We start from the raw sequence: 5,658 nt of genomic DNA, 5'->3' as shown, positions 1-5,658 counted from the left end.
GTTCTCAATCATAAAATCTGTTTGTTGGAATTCACAGTGGATACTTGAAAATGTGGCACAATCTGTACAACGATTAAAGTTGACAGAACTGAGGACTACAGCCTCAAAACACTTCAGTGAGTTCAACAATAGCAGAGAATGAGAAATATAAAGTCCTAGACCAGATTGTTATCTCAAAAGTGTGGCAGGACCAGTGTGGTAAAAAATGGGCAACTTAAATTTAAAAGCACCATTTTAATCAAGATGAATTTGGTTGCAATGACTCCACTTAAAAAGTTACCTTTAAGGCACACAGACACTACAGATGAGGCTTGAGACAATCTCAATTCAACAATTTTATTTATTACACCATTATTTTAGTTTAATCAAAAATACTAGTTTAAAACCACTCGCACATTAAAAGTCACAGTTCTAGCTCAATTCAGATGTGAATGCAATTTGGGGTAGTGTCCTAAAAAAAAACAGCAAAACCAAAAGAAAATTGTGCACCAAACCAGAAGCAGCACCACCACCAACACCACGAGCTGGCCGTTCCTGTCAAAATAAAGGAAAAAGAAACATTCGAATTACAGATAGTACAATTAAGTCCACGACCAATCAAGCAGCAATAGTCCAAATTAAGGGTCCGTCCTGGGAGGAACCGATCCGCGGTAGCAGACGCCACTCAGAGCGGCACGAGAAGGATTAGTCCGAGCTGGTCACCAACCAGCCACACTGGACGAGTGATAGGAGCCAGCTTTACGCCGACCAGGACGGCGGGCATGAAGCCAGCAAACAGGACGACAGGTAGGCGGACGACAGATAACCCAGATGACAGGCGGACCGCCAGAACAGCAGGCAAACAGCCGGCCAAGGACAAACAGCAGCGGCTATCAAGAATAAATGTTAGAAATGGAATCTGAAAACATGCAAAATCTAGCACTTCACTTACCACTGAGCTCTTCAAGTAGTGCCTCTCACAGGAAGGAGGAAACAGGGAGCGTGTACAGGCGGCCTGGATATACAACAGAAGCTGAACTAAAGCTAAGCTAACAAACGTCGAGTGTGGGAAGATTCTTACCACAAGGATGATGGATCGGCAATCAGAGCGTCGTTAAGCGCATTAATTTGCGGCTGTTATACAGAAAATGGAAATAAATCACAAGTAAGCTTGATGGAGAGAGATGAAGCCTGCCTTACCTAGCGCGCAGCACCAACAAACGCCGAGGTCCGAACCGGAAGGAAAACAACGTGATGTCAACCAGGTGAGGGAGGGCCCTTTATATACAGGCACTTGTGTGGTGCGTTCATAGCCTACAGGGCATACTGCCACAAAAGTGCTGATGGTTGACTTGACATGGACTTTTCTTCACATAGCCATATTCATAACACACAGCGAAATGTCACCATTAACAATCCTGGTGTCTGAGGTGTGGTTTGTAACACACTCCTGATGCAACCGTCTGATTTGTAAGACTTATGAAAAAAAATGTAGAGGGCTGAATACTTAGCACTAGTCATTGAAAAAAAAATATTTAGAGGGGAGGAGGGATTAGAATAAAGTCTTTTTTAATAACTGAACAATTTTGAATCTTACCAATGAACCTGATTTGCAGATTTTCTTGGAGTAGCTTCGTAATGTAAGTTTGAATTTGTTCCTTTCTAAACTCTGGTTCATTTTTTTTTTTTTTTGTATGTTTTGTTTAGAGGCAGAGTTTAACTGGATGTTTGATGCATCCAGTTAAACTCTCAGTTTGCCTCTGATGGAGCAGACTGAACTGGATCGTAACCATAGATGGACCAAGTAGCTACAAGAGTGAGGATGGTGGAAAACAGAAAGAAAAAGCAGGGAAACCCAATGTGGAGCACTCTGGCCTGTTTTCCATGCAGACGGGCGCACAGAGAACATATGCTCTGACAGATGGGGTTCCCAAGGTGACTTTGCCTTGGAGACTTTGCCACTCGCCTCTGGTTTTTATAGTAAGTCTGATTACCTGTTGAGTAGGGGAGATTTTTAGTCTTTTTTTCTTTTGCAAGCGGCATGCGATAATGCATGCTCCAAACCTCATCTACTGCAGAGACAGGCGGCTCGCCCTCAGCAGTTTTCAGCAAAATGCTTGACATTCTGCTGCAGTAAATTAAACAGGAGCCATCTAAAATTCATAACGTCATGGAAGGAAGAAATGAAGGAAGGAAGCCATTAAGACATTTGTGGCAGTGTTTGCTGGTCCGCAGGGGGTGAATGGTGGAGGAAACAGGAAGGGTGGTGGTGGTGGGTGGAGTGGAGGTGGGGGGGAGAGTGGCTGCTCATGGCTTTTAACAGGATGACGCCAACTGCTCAGTGTGAGATTTGAGTAACCGTTTGCAGATGATGGATAAGTGAGTTCTAGAAGTTGCTCAGTCAAAGCATGATTTTATTTCATGTCAAAGTGTTTCTAAGAGCAAGAATATGAAAAGAAGGGGGGGACATCAACTCAAAAGCCCTACCACAAGTGTTTTAACTTTTATCACTAACGGGTCACTGCAGAGAGAGAGTGATTAGGCGGTCCCACAGTAGCTGGAGTGGAGGGAGACTGAGGTCTCAGGTAAAAAAAAAAATAAAATAAGTATGTTAATTCACGCACACTTTTCCTCCTTTTCTGACTGCGGTTTCTGAGTGCTGACACCCGGAAGAGTTTGTGGTAAAACCCGGAGGCAGTTGTTGGACGCCTGATGGGTTGGAGGGATGAGGTGAACATTTCCTCCATTGCTCTGGAGATCACAGCGAGCCGAGGCCTGGAGTCTGACTGCTGGACGGCCAGACTGCGTCTCCCTATGAGGAGAAACCAGGACTGTGAATGACCTCTGCTGCTGCAAACGTAACATAAATGTTACACTGCATGAGACATTCTCACACATACACAAAGTTTTAAGTCAAGGTGGATTAGAAAAATTAAAAATATGTTTCAAATATAGCCAAATAGACCCCCTTTAAAGATAATGACAAAATAGATTTACTGTAGTTTAGGAAATGTAAAAGGAAAACAAAACAAAAACTTCACTACCATCTAAATCCTGTTTAGATTTAAATTGTAACATTTAATGTTTTTATTTTTTGTATTAATATTTACTATTTTACAAAAACCTTTGTGGAAAAAAGTAAAACACAGTAAAACCAAAACTAGACCATTTGTTCAACAATATTGAGACGTATTAAGAGTCATCAGTAAAAAGTATTCATGTCCTCTGTGGTGTTTTCAATCATGATCAACAAAATGTGGCTTTACGGACAAAATATTAACAAATTATGTTTACCCTTTAATATAAAAGTCAAATCTTCATGAGAGTGTGGCATTGCTGTGGAAGGGTAGGGTTAGAGCTAAGGTTAGCAGTCGAGAAGGAAAACGTCTGCCTGACTGAGAGGGATGCAGACTGACTCTGAAGGGCAAAACACTGACTGAAAGGGAGGGAATATTCATGCAATCTCTTATTTTATGCTAAATACTTTTTTATTTAAGTGTAATTATTTTGTAGAAATCAGCTTTCACTTTGACAATTTTTTTTTGTCAAAATACTCAAATTGTGTAAATCCTGAATGATTTGTAAACATTATAAAAAGGATTAAGAAAATCCAAAGCATGAATACTTTTACAGCCATTGTGTCTACAGTATCAGTTAGATTTGAATGTAACATCTTTCCATATCTAATCCCACTCAAATTGAGCCTTTTAAGCAGCCTTGAGAAAGATAAGCCGCCCCCTTTTCCATAAATCTTATTTACAGGATACAATTAAAATGGGTCTGTTCTGGGGGTTTTTTTTAGTGCATCTCGGTTTAAACAAAGTCTTACTCTCACTCAGCGTTCCGGCTTTAACCGGAGCTTTGTGGGGGTCTCCAAAGAACCCCACATTAGGGGGCGGAGATAAATAAATAACAGTGTAAGGGAAGCGCTCTCCCAGCAAGAGACTTCACTGCTCATTACACGGTTCAACGCTTTTGCACACATAAAGCAACCCACATTTTATTTATTTTTTATCGTGTCAGTACCAGCACACCCTCCCTGTTACAAACAGCGCCGTTCTGCGCTCTGAAAGCAGCAGCAGCAGAGGGAGCGGCGGCGGCCGTGCTGGTGGTGATCCATTGTTGGGAGACAACAGTTAATTTATTGTGACATTTATCCTTGCTGCATTTATTTTCTTTGTTTTTTTTTTCTTTTTTTTTGCCGTTTCCACAAACCCACAAAGCTTAAATGGAGGAAGACAAGAGACATAAAAAAAGATTGAAAAAACAAAAACAAACAAACAAAAAGCAAACTAAAAGCCATCTCTTTTATTACGTCCTACACCAATGTTATATTCTGTTGTTTTTATGCAAGATCAGCTCCCCTAACTCACTCGTAGCTTCGTGATCACATAACATTACAGGAGTCTTAAATTTAAGCAACTGAAGTTATACTAATGAGATTCAAGGTTATGGCTGAATTGAGGAGACTTTTTTTCTCAAAATTAGCATTATGTCATGATAGCACAGTATTAAACAGTTGACAGCTCCTCTGCCTTCTCCCAGTGCTTCCAGTACAACTGCAGAAATACACCACTCGGTCTGAAACAACCAATCAGAGCCAAGAGGAGGGTCTTAGTGGTGTCAAACACTCTCATGCTCAGCCGCTCCCCCAAGCTCTTTGCTAAGCTACAGCTGGTACACAACAATATAACCTGCTAGAAATGCTAAGGGTAGTTAGCATAGCGACTGATGACGGAAGATTAAAGGTTTTTCTGGAACAGTGAGTTATTTTTCTGCCAGAAGCACATTGAGCAGTGCATACATGATAGTGACTGACAGCGCTAAGACCCTACTCCTGGCTCTGATTGGTTGTTTTTGGGAGGCAGCGTTTCTTCAGATGGGTGGAGATGGAGGATCTTTATCTTTTTCACAGTTTATCTGTGTTAATCTGTACAGTCACAACATGCCGACAGTTTTAATAAATATGGAAAAACCCTATAATTGTGTAAAGTTACACACTGCAGCTTTAATTCCTTGGAGCATTGCAGCAGCTGTAGTGACCATAAGCTTAGTTGTAAGTGCGCAAATAGTATTTTTGCTATTTTTACAAGCTTCTTATGGTCATTTTTTGGTTCCTGAACCTGCTCACTGCCATGGTAACTCAGCTGAACAGACGATAAAAAGTGAATCAGTCAATGCTCTCCAAAAGCAATCATGTCTTTGACAGAAAGTTGCCAGTAGTGCTCATGCGAGCTCCACATTATTGGAACAGAAGAGGAAAAAAGTTTGAAGCATTTCATTTCAACAAAAATCAGCTTCGCAGAAATTCTCAACAACATAACAAGATCACATCTTGGTTCCTGCTGCCTGTTAGCAGTGGCGTTATTAACATCTCAGGCTATCGACACATTCAGGCTGTTCTTGAGTCGACAAAGTGATATCACTAATGATGCACAGCACTTTCTTCTCCTTGAAAATGGGCTCTCAAGAAGGAATCTGATGACTCTTTCAGCCATTCTCGGCACGTTGCCGAGACTCTACGTCAGTCACCACGCGGTTGCTACACCAGGGCGTAAAGATACTCTTAAGAATGTTCTCAAAAGCAGACTGATAAAAGGACGTGGAGAGAAATGTCACTCACTCCATACTCCTGAGAAAAAGGCATGACAAGGTGTGTACTGGTGAGTTTCCAAGAGA

At 41.4% G+C, this 5,658-nt stretch overlaps 1 long non-coding RNA gene across 1 annotated transcript; it reads left to right on the top strand.

Annotated features, from left to right (window-relative positions):
• The first annotated feature begins 308 nt into the window (after positions 1-308).
• LOC106946229 (uncharacterized) lies at positions 309-900 on the top strand. Its single transcript, XR_001424723.1, has 2 exons — positions 309-786; positions 818-900. It is a non-coding gene; the product is annotated as an uncharacterized LOC106946229 (long non-coding RNA).
• Positions 901-5,658: the final 4,758 nt, after the last annotated feature.

This window comes from Poecilia latipinna, unplaced genomic scaffold, assembly GCF_001443285.1.
Source record: "Poecilia latipinna isolate Pla-1442-1.1 unplaced genomic scaffold, P_latipinna-1.0 Scaffold182, whole genome shotgun sequence".
Taxonomy (NCBI): domain Eukaryota; kingdom Metazoa; phylum Chordata; class Actinopteri; order Cyprinodontiformes; family Poeciliidae; genus Poecilia; species Poecilia latipinna.
The sequence above is the reverse complement of the archived record's forward strand: the minus strand, read 5'-3'. Positions and strand labels throughout refer to the sequence as shown.